We start from the raw sequence: 14,569 nt of genomic DNA, 5'->3' as shown, positions 1-14,569 counted from the left end.
ATGATCTCCAACAGATCCACCTTCCGACATCTTCATAGTAAATAACTGTTTCATAAGAAATACCTTGTTTGAGGCCGAGGGATTTTCATATAGTTTTGACAACGCCTGAATCAAACCCTCTGTCGTTGTTTCCTTCGAAATGTTGTAGATGACTGACGCAGTGAGGCACAACCGTATTGTTCCGAGTGCCTTTCTATCGAGAAGGTTCCATTCTTCATCTGTCATAGCCGTCGGCTTCATTGCTTTTCCGCTCAAATGGTAGGTACAGATCTTTCTCATAAATAATCTTCCATCTCCATCTTCCATAGCGAGAAGTTTTGGCCGTTAAATTTCTTGACCCTAAACTTACCATCTTCCACCATTGCTCCCACTTGAACGAGGAACCCTTCTTTCGTACGAGTTTATCAGCCACATAGACCTTCATCTCTGATACCAGTTGTTAAAAAATTATAGTTTCGGAGCAATGGAACACATAAAATATTGTAGAAATATAAACATAGAAAATGCATAAAACAAGAGAGACACAGATATACATGGTTCACCCAGTTTGCGCTACGTCCACCCCGAACAGCCAGTCCTTCCTTTCTATTATCCAGCAAAATGAAGAGACACAACCTATAACAAATCCACTGTAATATCCTCTATTTCCTCTCATAGTCTCACCTAGTCTCACCTCTCTGTTTCTCGATCAGAGAATACACATCTATGTCACAGACTCAAATACAATGCCTTCATACAAAGAGGGGGTTTCCTTCTAGGGAAAAAAAACCTAAACTAAACCTAAGTTCTACCGTCATATCATCTGCCTAGTGAACAACCCAGATTGACTAGAAATTACTATACTTTTACAAGGCGTTGCCCTCGAACCCCCGCCGGGGGACCGCTTGCCCCCGGACCCCCCAGCCGGGGGGGATCGCCCCCCCCCCCCCCGCACCCCTCCTTGTGGAGGGGTGTACAAACTTCCTGGGGTATACATCCGGCTGAAACAAAAGACGTCTCAACAATCATGCTCCACACACAACAGAGTAAAAATGAATGTTTTAATTTAATGTATGTTAAACATTTTTAATTGGTTAAAATAAAAAATAAAATAAAATAAAAATAAATTATTAATTTTATTAATTTTTATAAATTACTAATAGTAATTTTTAAGCTCAAGGTTTATGATAACCCATGGTATTGACCCATGGTAATACCATGGTATTCATGTGAGCATAGACAATTTAAAGGGGAAATTCTATCATCTTAGATCCATCTTAATTCTGGGTCTACCAAGTTCTCAAAGGGATAAATAGATTTCATCGCCCCTAAGAGGTAGATGTGGAGTTAAGATGGATATAGGTTGGTTTTTATGATAATGAAGATATTAAATAGACTTAGGAAATTATATTGTAAAAACATCTTAAGGTGAATGGTTAAAGCTACATTTAGTCACTTCACAAAATTTAGTAAAAAATACCAATATCTCCATTAATATTGGTTTTTGCCTTTTTCTGATTTAATGAAAAAAATTCAAAACAATGAAACGTTATCACTCTTTCTGCATCACCCTCGTAGAATATTTCTCACCATTTTTCAAACATTCTCAATATGATATCTTCATGAAAAAGTTTTGGTACTGATGTTGGATTAGTTGTTTGAAAATAAGTTGGTTTGTACAACCTTTCATCTTATGTGCTATTCTTAGTTTGTCCTAATGATCTATAGGGGTTGGAGCCACTACACCATATTTTCCTAAAAGGCAGAGATTGTTCACCAAAGAGGAAATCAATAGGAAATTAATCTATGTGTTACAATGTTGTTAAAAAATGCGAGACCTGTGAGGGTAGTGAATTATGCTAACAAGCAATTTAGATCGGGAGAGACGTAATTAAATTTTATTATTTAATTGAAAATTTCCAATTAAAATAACAATAAATCTACATTTACATATTCATATATTGATTGGAAGGATTCTCACAATGGTCACTTATTTCAATTAGATCCCCTTCAATCCCTTGGGATACCTAATACTTTCTTATATAATATAGTTGGGGCTTGCTACTTGTTGGAGTGTTGGGGTAAACAAACGTGATGTGTTTTTTTTTATCTCACAGTTGGAGCCTATGGAATAAGAAAGAAATTTGATAACTTGAAAAAAGTAGTCGCTTGACAAAAGTTGTAGAGAAAATATTAATCTCTCCTACCTTGACAGAACTTGTTGTCAATATCAACGCCTACAAGAACTTTGTTGTGGAATATTATCAAAACTAACAGAAGGATATGAAAGAGTGTATTATAAGAAAATTGACAAACACGGCCACTGAAACTTGGAACATTGTTTGTAGGAAGAGGAAATTATGTTTCTTTTTCCAAACATGCATGTTAGTATATTACAATTTAATGAATATGTTTTTTTATTATCATATATGGTTTCATACTTTAACAAAACATTCACCAAGACTTCACAATGTTTTATTATTCAGTAAAAGATTTGCCAAGATCTTACAAGATTTTATAATTCAATGAAAGATTCTCCATCACTGTACAAGATAATATAATCTGGTGAGAGATTCTCTAGAAAAATTATATATACATATTATATTATTGATAAAATCACCTGACATTTTTCCTATGTATCATGGGGATTAGCCCATTTATTATACATATAAATTTAGGGTGGCTCTTAAAATTTTATGTGGTGGTCTCCATCTTAATGGCCCGTACATCATAATCCTTCCTTGTAAATGGTGGGAACTGGGATTGGAAATTTGAGAAAACCATCCTTCTTCAAAAACCTTTATATATATATATATATATATATATATATATATATATATATATATATATATATATATATATATATATATATTGCAAATCTCCTAAAAAAACTCCTTATAAATAAAACCCTTATTATCTCCTTTGTTTATAAAAAAACTCCTTAAAAACGAAATTATATATAAAAAAAAGCTTTTATAAAAATTATTATATAAAAAAAAACTTTATAAATCAATAAACTTTATGGAGCCCCTTCAAACAAATAACCTTTCAAATCAAAATCAATTCTTAACCAACTTCCACCCATGTTTTTTTTAAAACACTCCACATGAGGTAAACATGAGCTAAACACACACCTTGTAATGAGCCACTTAAAGAAATCGTATAAGCATTATAGTTTCAAACTTCAAACATTGATTTCATATTATCATGAAGTCTGCCTTTTTTCCATTTCAAGATGATCAGTATTGGATCATACCATAATATCGTATACAAAGATAGATCTCCTTATATATGTAATGATGCTTGCCTTATTCCTCGAAATGAAGTATTTACCAAACGACTAACTTAGTTCGCGCGATAAGGATCTCATAAGGAGAGAACACTTCACATACCTCGCTCTCCTACCTCGGGCGAGCACTTCATGTACCTCGCCCCTAAGTTACTTTGAAGTGGGGGTCCATGTCTGTCCGTTTGAGAAAGAAAGGTTGTTCCTTCCCCTCACTCAGTTCTATGAAATGACAAATTTTGGAATCATGCTCCCCAACACTAAATAAACTATGCAATTAACTTGATATTTCGGATAATCGTAGTTAAACGAAATTTGCGCCTTTTTTAATTGTTTGAAAAATTTGTAACATAAATTTTTAGAAACATTATCAACTTTCTTTTTTTGGCCCTCTTCTTACTGGCTCTTTAGTTACCAAGGATCTTGTTATCCTTCCTTAGCTCTGATATCAATTTGTTGGAAAGGCAGAGAAGTTGAAACACAAATTCACACACAAAACAAGCTGCGGCTCTTCAATTGATCACAGGGAACTTGATAATAACAATGAACCCAGTGAAGGGTATTTAACTTTTTTCGGACTAGCGACTTGCCTAAAATATCTTGACATGTAATCACACAACTTGACATGCAACCACACACTATAAGTTCGACTATGAATTATCTCGACTTGACTCAACGCTCAGTTAATTGACTCTCTAACTTTAGCCAACTCCTCATGCAGGAGTAATTAGCTTATTTTAACATTATTCATAGACCTTCCAAAATTGTAGCAAGGTGTTTGACCTGTCTTTACTGGTGGCTTCATTCCTTCTCAGGTGCAAATTCGACCAGAGAAGACTGTTGTCTATGTTCCCCTTATTCTCCAAGGAAAAATAAAACCCTTCTCCTTCAGAAACTCCTGATTATCAACATGATAACTCTTTGATGTTCTTATAGAAATTCTTGGCTGGCCCTAGATTATTGTACACAGAGATTTCTGATAATTAGTGGGCCCCATTGAGTAGGAACATTAACTTTCTACAACACCCTTATTCCTTTATTGGCTCAAATTTATTTTTGGTACTCCATTCTCCCATGAAAGTCTTCCAACCTGTCAAAGAGATGGGACATATAGTATAAGGATATAAAACTAATTGATAAAGACTGAGTACCTCAATGTTTCTAAGAAATCTCGTTCTCCATTGAAGCTCTTCGGTGAAATCTGAGTGATTTCACTCTCAGACTAGGGGGTATCGTTGCAACACCGCAGTCTATTATGGTAGCTAGGGCTCTAAAGCCTTGAAACTTCTCTTCCAACTCTCTCCAAGAGTTCTCTCTTCAAACTCACACAATGTATGAATGTAGGGAGCCTCCTCAATTCCCTTCTTTAATGAGTTTGGGATTACCTTTTCATCTTCACCTTCCTTTTTTGTCATTTCCTCTTCACCTTATCTTTTTGTCTTTTCCCCTTCACCTTATTTCATTTTTTCTCTTTTTATTTTTTTATTTTTATTAATTTCACTTTTAGAAAGTCACTTTATGATACATTCACTTTATAAAGTTAAAGTGGCCCCCCACTTGCCTAGGAAATATCGTCCTTTTCCCTTCTCTAATAAAGTCTCCTAGGCATATTTAAGTCCCCTTTTCAATTATTTCCCCGCCTTAACCTACGGGAACCACTTTAGGCTAGCGGGCTTTGTCATAAGCTTCCTATGGGGACGGAGGCAGGGACGTTACATATAGATTTGGGGTGGGTTGGGCTTTTTGGTAAAAAATTGTAATTTTTAATTTAGTTATTTAAGATATTTTTTATTATTATAAAAGTGAGTTTGGTAATTTTTAATTATATAAATAGATTTAATATTTCAAATTATTTTTAAAATATATAAAATATGTAAATTATATAATTCAAATTTATAATTTTAATAAATATTTTCAAAATTTTGTATGATAAAAACTTAAAAAAATACAAAATAATTAAATTCCCTTAAACTCTAACCTTTCTATAGATATAAAAATTAAAGCATTAAAAATGTGATATGGTGTTATAATAGTTCTCTTTAACTTATAAATATAAGTTCTTGGGGAAATTGAAGGTGTTAAACAATATATTTACATGGAAATCCATCCAAGAAGTCAAGTAGCCAATCTCCCCATGTAGGAAAATGAAAAAGGTTAATAGCCACTTTAAACGAGTGAATGAGCCATCGCCTATCATATAACAAATTGGGTCAGCATGTGCTTGCTTCTTGCTATTTCTTGAAGATTTATTATAATAGGATTGAATATCTTGATCTTCATGTTTGTCTATCAATTGATTTGGTTAATTTAGATATACAATATCATATATGAAACCAATGCTCTCTTTGAGCTGAAAGTGGGGGAGCTAAGCTAGCTAATTAGTTAGAACTAAGCCAACTATTATAATTTCAGTTTTATGCAATCTAGATTCCTTTTTCATTTATGTTTAATCAATGGTGGGCTATGTATTTAGCACCATACTATTTTCATAACCAATACCTCATCTAAAGAGGTAAGACCTCCTCCTCAACTAGGTACGCTATATAATTGTTACATTATCTTACATTATCTATAGTATCTTTTTGTATTTCTTTGATTTCGAACAATTCCTTTAATCAACAATTAGTTTTAAATTTGTGAGCTTTTATTTTATTGTAACTCTAAGTTTGATTGCTATCATTATAATTATTGTAATTCTAAATTTTGAATATTGTTACTATACCATTCCCATTGGCAGCACTCTGGTCATTTATGCTTGTTACACAAAAATATCGTCACCATGACTATTTGCAGTCAGTATGGGCCTATCATCACTTGTACTGTCCTCCTAAGAAAGTCTCAGACCTTAGCTCTTCAAGTAAAGCGTTGAAAATGAGAGAAGGACATTGAAAATCAACAAAGCTATGGTTCCACACTTTCTCTCACTGTTGCCTGCGGTATCACACCCCCTGTTCACATTACCTGTGGACCTGCCCGCTCTGTCCCTAAAGGAGTGGGTGCAGACCCCTATGAAAGTCAAAAAGGCACAAGTTTATTATAAAAAGCTCACTTTGGGTTAATTCTAGATGATTCTAGAAGGAGTTTTGACGTGGATTGTTCGCTCTTAGGTGGTTCATGCATCCCAAAAGAGAAGGAGCTAATCCATTGATGAGAGGAGCTATCCCTTTGAAGGAGGACTTTATCCCTTTGAAGGAGGACCTAGTAACTTCCCTCCATTGCACTATAAATTAAGGCATTGGGCTGGTTGCTAAGGAGGTTAGAAGCTGAACATTTTTGAGGGTAAACGTTGGTGGAATTGAGACTTCCTAGTTAAGCTTGAGAGGAGAGATCACATACCTTTTGGGCTTCATTGGGAAGAAAGTGAAACTTGTCAAAGTAGAGGAGACTTCTTGTTGGACCTTGGGAGGAGCTTGTACAACATCAAGCCACAGGTTGTAAAGTTCTTCTTTGATTTGAATTAATACAATCATATTCATTTTTCTCAACGAATTGTCTTATGTCATTTGTTTCATGAATTCCTTGATCATCATGATGAATATGATTTATGATATTGGCTTTTCAGGTGCTATTTAATTTGTTTGCTTGTTTGTGTTTGCAGATTCGCTACAAGGGAGCTCATTTGGATCAAAGCAACGAGGCTTCCACAAACTTGCATTGGACCCAAGGTAGGCCTAAAACACTTGTTTTCCTTCGTTAATATATTGCATATTTAGAGAAAGATAGTTTTTGATTGGCTTGCTTGTCACTAGATATCGTTAAATTGTAGGAAGGTCTATCTTGTCCACAAGAACGACTCATTCTGTGTGACAATGCTATTGTAATTCTGTAACATAAGGCTATCTCTTATATTGTAACTTTTGTATTTCTTTATTGTAACTCTAAGTTTGATTACTATCATTACTGTAATTCTAAATTTTGATTATTGTTACTTTACCATTGCCATTGGCACCACTTTGGTCATTTATGCTATTGTAATTCTGTAACATAAGCCTATCTCTTTTATTGTAACTTTGATATTTCTTTATTGTAGCACTAAGTTTGATTACTATCATTACTCTAATTCTAAATTTTGATTATTGTTACTTTACCATTGCCATTAGCACCACTCTCGTCATTTATGCTATTGTAATTCTGCCTATTACTACAACTCCACTAATTCTTAATGCTGCAACTCTCTAGCATAAACTTATTTTTATTTAATATTGACATTAATTATGAAATCGTGGAGTTTTATACAATAGATTGTGAGTCAGGTCATTGTTGCAACTCTAAATTGATACCAATATTCTATGTGTCTTTTCTATAATTATAATTACTTTGTTTTTAATTGAATTATGTTAACAACATCAAGTTGTACCCTCAATTCTTTTATGATAAAAGATCATTTTAACATTGGAACAAGTCATTTTAATTTTTTATGTGATTTAAGTAAAAATTTCATGCAGTGTGATATCTAATATCTTGTTAGTGTGACATTTGCATAGACTTTCCTGCAAATGTGACATAAAATGTCAATTATCTATGGGCCTATTTATTGGTTGATGACTTTAAAATGGTAATCCCAACAAAGATGGAAAGCGATGATTTCGTAAGGAGAGGGGAAGTGGAGGGAGCAGTTAGGGAGTTGATAGAAGGAGAAAGAAAGATGAGGGTAAGGAGGAGAGTGAGATAATTGAAGGAGGTGGCAGTGAGTGCATTGGAAGAAGGGGTGGTTCGTAGAGAGCCATGGTCATTGCAGTGTTTGAGTGGACAATGTACACAACAAACTTGATAGCCAATACATGATTTCCAATGGGGATGAACAAATTCAAATTCCAATGAGGAATTTTGTAAGTATACGGTTATCATCAAATCCAAAATAACACCTTGCATTGAATATTATGATAGTTTTATTTTTTTACTTAGATCGCAAGACAAGGTAATAAAGTGAGGGGGAAAAAATGAGGCATATGGATAATGTTTTATGCCACTATATAAAGGCCACCACCGAGGGATGGAGCTGAACCTATGGCAAATGGGTGATACTATGTTGTTTTTTCTTATTTTTATATTTCATATTATTATGCATTTAGATTTTTTAGATTTTGATTTAGCAATGTACCGATCATGTCGACCATTCAGGATGGGTAAATATTCTACAAAATGAGGATTTTCAGAATATCAATTGGATTTGAAACCAGGTAATCAAGTAGCCCCCCGTCTTGCTAGCGGAAAAACATGCAATGAGTTAAATTTTTAATTTTCTTTCTAGTTCCTTACATTACATCACTCTCTTTTAACGAGGGGTATTTCCACCCTATTTAATGTGCTTGACATTTTATATGTTTTTTAAATTTATTTTTGAATGTAATTAGTTTATAATTAAATTTGTTGAAATTATAAATTTGAGCTATGAATTTTTTATAATTCAAATATTTTCGACATTTTTCAAGGTGTTGAATTTATATATACAATCAAAAACTTAATTTACACAATAAAAATAAGAAAACTGGCTAAAATATTTTTTAGAGAAATTCCAATTACTCTTTAATATAACTCCATAATACAATAAGGAATTTGTAACTTTTCTAATTGTAACAGTATAGATAGCACTGGGAAATAATTTTGTTAATATAACTCCATAATACAATAAGGAATTTGTAACTTTTCTAATTGTAACAACATAGATAGCGCCCAGAAATAACTTTTTTAATTGTATTAATTGTACTACCATAGATATTGTTCTTTCAAAGTGTAATTTTTTTTTATTGAATGTAAAACTTGAAGAAATAATATTAATTACCAGTATTTTTTATTATTTAATTTACAGAATATGCTATTTAAAAAATATAAAAATCTAGACTTAATTACATAGAAGCATGAAATAGAAATGAAGTTTAAGAGTTTTTACATAGGTTACTGTCAATAAATTAATCTTCAATTTTGTAGCATAATATTTTTTTATTATATTAAAGAGTTTTTATATATTTATAATTTACAGTTTTTAATAATAATAATATGAAGTAATAAAATATATTATTATGCCCACGGGGTTCTGGATTGATGGTGAATCAATGTACTGTTAAGGCACTCATTGCAATAAATGCTTAATTAATATTATATATAAAAAATTAAGTATATATTATTATATTTTACAATTTAATTTTTTCTAACAAAACCTCTCACATCTTGAATCGAAATTTTCCTCGGGCCAGTATTTTGTTGTGTGCATAAGCAAAATCAGTTTTCAGAAGCTATTGACGTCGATTTATTGCCCATACACTTTGCAGAAGCTATGGTAATTTTTATTTATTTATTTTTTTTAGTAATTATTTATATTCATATAATTCACGCTATTTATTTTTTTTAGTAATTATTTATATTCATATAATTCACGCTATGGTAATTATTTATATTCATATAATTCACGCTAAAACATGGACATCATTAGCAAACTATTTAAACCCCTCGAAAAGGATAACTATAAAATCTATTTAAAACCCAGGAAAAGGATAACTATAAAATCTTTGATGTTGAGTCATCAGTTGAAACCCTGAAATTATAAAAAACCTGAAATTATCTAGGAACAAACAAAACCCTTACAAAATTACCAAAAATTACATAGTATAATATCGAGAAAGAAACGAAACCTTTCTAAAACTTACTTAGAATAAAGACAAATTTGACTATATCCTGCTCCCTCATGTTTGTTGCCCCAACATGTTTATTTATTCAATAATATCTACGAAGAAACAAACATTTCTAAAACTTAGGAAATAGACAAATTTGACTATAACCTGCTCACTCATGTTTATTGCCCTAGATCGTAGACATGTTTATTTATTAAGAGAATAAGAGTCTAGAAGAAGTGTGAATCAAACAAATCTGACTATAACCTGTTCACTCATATGGGTTGCCCGAGTCGACATGTGTATTTATTTAGAGAAGAGTGTGAAGCAGTTTGAATCTTTCTCTTCGAGAAGTTACCAAGATTATTAATTTTATTTTTTATTATTTTTACAAAGTTATAAATATTATTAATTTTTTTTTTATTATATTATTTTTTTAATTTATTTGACAAAATTAAAATTTTAAATAGGAAAGTACAAGTTGTGATTGTGATTCCCAAGATATTATTCTAGAAATAGTTATATTTCTATGTGTGTGAGTTGTATCTAATTCATTGTGAGTCATAGATCACTTTTTCCAAATCTTATCATCTAGAAGTCGGTGATCTAAACTTATATATGTTCTTTGTTATGTGATCAATAAATTAAGTGTGTGATTTTTTTTAACTTTGTCCTCTCTCCATTATTTTTCTAATATGGTATCAAAGTAGGTTCAGCTCCAACTCTCTCAAGAGAGGAGATGTGATCATGCAACTTTAGCAATGTTAATCATGTGTACATTGATTTGGACTTATGCAAGAATGCAATTGAATACGAATATAAACATAAAAACAGAGATGCAGCATGAATAAAACTTCATTTCATTAATATCAAAGAAGTGAAATATGCTTACATACAGAATGGAAATAAACTAGCTCTGGCGATGGTAGATCATCTCTAAGAAAATATGTGATGGCTACATGTCTCTGAATTGTGTTACAATGAGGTTCGAAGGCCTATTTATTATTGAGAAGCAATGGAAAATACTAAACATCCAAAAACCTAACTCTAGGAGATGAAGCACCAAAACTATGGGCCCTGTTGGGGTAAATTGGTAAATCAACTACCTGAGGTCGTAACTTTGGCACACGATCTTTGTTTGATGGTTATGATACCTCGTTATAAAGATCTATCTGAGGACTGGGTGCAGGCTAAGGAATGGGGGAATTTTGAGCTAAAAATCATTGCCTCCCACAACCTTGGTAATGGTATAAGGCCCATATCGAAGTGGTTTGAGATTTTGATGGGCTCTAGTAAGATGTTCTTTCTGCAAATGCAACCAAACTTTGTCACCCACCTGAAACTTGTGTGACACCAAATGTTGATCATGTCATTTCTTGTACCTGGCATTGGACTTCTCCAAGATGTCATGAACCTGATGGTGGATGTGCCCAAAGCGTTCAATAAATGTGGTTGCTTTATCAACCTTGGACAATACATGTGTGGATTATGTCTATGTAGTCGCACGAGCCATGGAAACATCAATCAGACACAATGGTTGAAATTCTAGACCCACTTGAAAGGGATTGTGATCAATCGCGTTATGGAGAGTTTTTTTATAATTTTGATCACATAGGGAAGGATCTCATCCTAGCTTCGTGGATGGTTGGATTTGTAGACGCAAAGTATGTGCATTATCATCTTCTTGACGTCCTTAGTCTTTCCATTAGTCTGGGATAGAATGTAGTCGATTTCGTGAGCTTGGTGTCCAATAGTATCCATAGTATTGACTAGAATGTGCTCAAGAACCTTCTATCCTAATCTGATACGATGCTCTTCGGGATCCCAAAATGTACCCACATTTATTCAAAGAAGAGTTTGATAGTGTCCTCTATTGTGATACTCTTCTTGAACGTCGCCAATATAGTCATATTAGAAAATATGTCCATGACCATAAATACACAGTCATTACCATGCTTGGTAGAAGGAGGCTAAATAGATAGTCCATGACGATGGATTCCCAAGGCTAGTTAGGAGCAGGCAGAAGAGTGTATAGGCCTTGCTTTTTGATGGTTAGCTTGGTGATGGCACCAACAGTGCAAAATCTGATATATTTCCGAACATCCTATTAGAGTTTTGGCCAATAAAAGTAATTTTGTAGTATGACCACTATTTTCTCCACACCAAAGTGTCCTACGACCGACTGTAGTGTGACTCCAAAATCAACTTGTAGTGCTCGCTTGAAGGAACAAAAATGTGTCTCGGGTAGTGTAAAAATGCATCGTGGAGGTGGAAATCAAGAATTTTCTTGCCATATACTAGCATCTTGTAGGTGGAGGTGAACTCTAGATCATTTTTGTATAGTTGCAGCCATCCAAAGGTCTTGTGGCCACAAGAGTTGAGAATAATAGTCGTTTTTATAACCGGGGGTCAGCTAAGGCAGTCTGCAACATGATTAGTGCTTCCCTTTTCATATTTAATGTGATGGTGATCGTTTTGCAACTTCCCTTGTGTTTGTATAAACTAAAGAGGTCAGTGATCGATGTGGAAGATCGTCTCCTTCCCTAGAATGTAATTCTTCCATTATTGGCAGGCCTTCATGATGGAATACATCTCTTTATCATAGGTGGGTACTTCCAAATTGTGTCGGAAAGTGTCTCACTATGATAGGCCACTAGATGCCCGTGATGGGTGTGGACTGCACCAATAGCATAGTCAGAGGTGTCTGTCGTGATTTCAAAAGGTCTTGCAGGTTTGGAAATGTGAATATCGGTGTAGAGCAGAGGCGACATTTCAACTCAACTAATGCCTTTTGTTGGGAGTCAGACCAAGAAAAATTTAATTTTTCTCTACCCTTGGTAATGTGACTTAAAAGCCAAGTGATATGGGAGAATCCCAACACGAACCTCCGATAAAAATTTGCAAGGCCAAAAATGTTGTGAAGCTTTGTTAGAGTGGTCACGGTTGGCCAATCCTGAATGACTTGGATCTTATTTGTATCCACATGCACAACTCGCTCATTTATGATGTAACCCAAATATTGGACCTAGCTCATGTCAAAGGTGCATTTCTCCGAGCTAGCACACATTTTGTGTTGTCGCAGGGTTTGAAGGACCTTCTGAATGTGTTGCAAGTGTTCTTCCCAACTCTTGCTGAAGATGAGGATGTTGTCCAGATAAAAGACCAGGAATGAGTTGTTGAAGGATCGTAAGATGTAATCCATTAGCCTCATAAAAGAAGTAGGGGAATTTGTCAACTCGAAGGGCATAACCAACCATTCGAAAAGGCTTTCCTTGGATCCTCTAGATCCTTCAACAGATGCCCATAGGTAATGCATCTATTAAATTTTTCTTGGGTTTACTTCTATTAAATTTATTTTATGTTATATATATATATATATATATATATATATATATGATTAATTATTTTATTGAAAATGATTGTCTCATTGCAGGTAATTTTTCATAAAGTTGTAAAATGAAAGGGTAATAAATCTAATGCTACTTCCAATTGGTCTTATGTACTTTCCCAAAAAATATTTACACAAAAAAAATAAAAAGTGTAATACACTTACTCTTACAAATTTGGTTGATAATTCTTCTTCAATTTGGTGTATATGTCATGGGGGCTTCACTAAATGAACCTCTAACCTTTCATGTGAGTTCATGACATATTAAACAATACCCCTAATTTGATTACATATTGGAAAATATCCCTAAAAATCACATTATTTAACCCCTTACCAATATGAACCCAATACACCTTCCTAATTATAAAAACCTCTGTTTCCAGTAGAGATTGTAGGTATCCATTTTTTCATTAAGATTTTTTATACCCCTTTATATTTTTTCATTAACTTTGAACTCCATTTTGTATACCTACCAATATAAAAACCCTTTACCCCCTATATATCCCCCAGTATATTGTGCCATTTTGTCATCAATATATATCCCCCAATATGAACCCACGTGGTATGGTATTGGTCTCCAAGTGAATCCCCCGTGGTATATGTTGTAATATTTCACATCAAGAAAATACTTATAATCTTTTTTCCTTGACACGAATAACTATTTCAAAGAAGAAAGAGCTCCATTACAAGAGTTTAATTGAAGATGCTTTTGGGTGTAGGAAGAGGATGGTATTATTTCTATTTTTTTCAATGATCCGACAAATATTTTAGAGTATTTAGAATAAAAAACAACAAAGATTCACTTGTTGGAGTAGGAAATGACAAAATTCAAGAAAGCTATGGTGAAGAAGGAAATCTAAATTAGGTGTCAATGGTTGATAAATTTTCAAATGCCTACTAATGAAGCAATTGTTTCACAAAAAAAAAAAAAATGTCTTAAAAAACTAGTTAGCATAAAACATTTAGAGCATTGTTCAAAGGTTTTTGATTTAGCTCCATAGATTTCCTATTCTACTATGTTAGAAAAGAATTATCATTGATATCAAAGAGTGTTGTCATTGATGTCAAAGGTGGTTTATGGAGCATATCTTAGGAGTTGCATGCGACATGGAAAGTTTGCATGTTGATTGCATGTGGCATGAAAGGCATGCATGTGAGTTGCATGTGTCATATGGAGTTTGCATCTTGATGGCATGCAACATGCAAGGCATGCATTTGAGTTGCATCTGACATTTGATGTTTAATGAAGGTCAAGAGTAAAAATAGTTGCGGCATGATTTAACTGATTGATCAATTAAAAACACAAAG

This window comes from Pinus tabuliformis, chromosome 5_2, assembly GCF_031772625.1.
Source record: "Pinus tabuliformis cultivar Carrire ecotype Pingquan chromosome 5_2, CPIR1, whole genome shotgun sequence".
NCBI classification, from domain to species: Eukaryota; Viridiplantae; Streptophyta; class Pinopsida; order Pinales; family Pinaceae; genus Pinus; species Pinus tabuliformis.
This window is presented reverse-complemented; position numbering follows the sequence as displayed.